We start from the raw sequence: 1,921 nt of genomic DNA on the forward strand, positions 1-1,921 counted from the left end.
CTCCATCAATTGATTCATAAAATTGGTTGGGGTAATGTTGGTAATTGTTTATAAATCCCTGTATGTTTGCAAAACGCAAAGCCAACTAAAAATAAGTGAAACTTACTTGCGTTACAATAATTCTCAATGAAGAATTGAAGCAATATTTGTGAATAATGATAGACGAATTGTTGTGCATTCAAATAGAATTTTATTCAAACTGAGATTATCACGAAGGTTAGGAAAATCTAATAATGTCAAAAGATAAAACAAACTGTATTTTAAGTAAACAATTGAAGTAAAATTATGCTTCAGAAAGGTAGCGAGAAAGAAATTTTTGTGTCTTTGAACAAGCATTATGAATCAATTATTTGAAAATTAAACAACTAGTCATTTTGAATAGGGACCAATTCAAGGTCGCAGTTCTTCAAAAGTTGATTTCTTTCCAAACAGGTTGAAAATTAACAGCAAAAACAAAATAGCAGTTAGTCAACATGATCAGATCAACTTATACATTCGAGCTGAATCTAACAGCCTGATCTAAAAGTCTGATGAAAAATAATACAATATTAAGCTTCCGAAAAAAAGAAAAAGATTAATATTTTATATTTACTCAAGGTTTTCATAGAATGACATTAGGAATTAATAAAGGGTACAATCATTGTGAGAAGATTATAAACTTTCGCAGTTTCAGCAACTGGTCATGAAACGGAATATATACTTTCGCAGTTTTAGCAACGGATCATGAAACGGACTTAGGAGGACAATAAGAATGAGTGAATTAACGGAACTGAACAAAATTGAGATCTGCTGCAAAACAAACTCTGTCAAGTAGTATCTTTTAAGAGGAATGTAATCTCCTGGTGCAAAGTATGCGAACAGTTTTTCCAAATTAGGAGTTTCCATAAATCCATAGGCAATCCGGAATATGATTATCGGAAACCAGAGGATCATCCAGAATGCTGATAGGAGTAGAACCGTTTTTGACAGAACTTTATCACGTCTTTTGGTTGTGACAACTTTGCGATTTTGAAGTTTGCGAGAGAAGAGAGCGTAAAGGACAAGATTTAAGACAATCACTGGCAGCAAGGCCCCCATGAAAATAGCCTCCAATGTATTTTCGTATTTCTCGAACAGGCATTCGTGACAAGACATGTGCGTGAAAGCCTTGAGTTCCACTAAGCTTCTCTGAATAAAGACAGCGGTGCCAAGGATCACAAATAAAAACTGGTCTGCTGGTCTGTTACCAAACCTTATAAACTCAAGGATCTTACCACTACCATATGTATATATATATATATATATATATATATATATATATATATATATATATATATATATATATATATATATATATACTATGTTACTAAAAAGCTACGCACACCTAAAGATTTTTTAAAAAGCAATACAAGCTTCAAATAATACAACATTTTGAGTTCAAATTTGTTCTCTAAAAACGCGTCATTACACCTTCAACTTTTTTAATGTTTAGTAGACGGTTTGTATAAATTTCGTACAGGTTTCTCACGACGCCTGCGTCATTTTCATTCAAAATTTCATACACTTTTTCTTCCAATTTTTCCAAAAAACTGTCTGTTTTCGTAATCCTTGCTTCTAAATCGCCCATAAACTTACAATAGGAGTCAGATCTGGACTGTATGCTGGCCATTCCAGCACCTTGCACTCATTTTCTTGGAAAAAATTGCCGATAGTCTTCGATTATTGCACAGGAGCCGTATCGTGTTGAAAAAAAATTTCCAGGAAATTCGTTCTTTTTCTTCATAAATTTTCAAAATTTCCGTATAACCGTCAGCGTTTAGCTTGTTTGGACACTTAACAGATAATTTCAGTCCATTTGATCGTATTGAACCCCAAAACATAAGTGATCGTTTGTCCAAACTCAAGTTTTTTGTGTTTTTTCAAGAAATATCGTTCCATTACT

At 32.8% G+C, this 1,921-nt stretch overlaps 1 long non-coding RNA gene across 1 annotated transcript in view; it reads right to left on the minus strand.

Annotated features, from left to right (window-relative positions):
• Positions 1-1,054: 1,054 nt before the first annotated feature.
• Positions 1,055-1,921, minus strand: part of LOC142340166 (uncharacterized) — a 42,452-nt gene continuing 41,585 nt past the window's right edge. Inside the window, exon 3 of the long non-coding RNA XR_012759055.1 lies at positions 1,055-1,167. This is a non-coding gene — a long non-coding RNA (uncharacterized LOC142340166). The remainder of the gene's footprint in view (positions 1,168-1,921) is intronic.

The sequence above is a fragment of the Convolutriloba macropyga genome, chromosome 5, assembly GCF_964194025.1.
Source record: "Convolutriloba macropyga chromosome 5, txConMacr16.3, whole genome shotgun sequence".
NCBI lineage: Eukaryota > Metazoa > Xenacoelomorpha > Acoela > Convolutidae > Convolutriloba > Convolutriloba macropyga.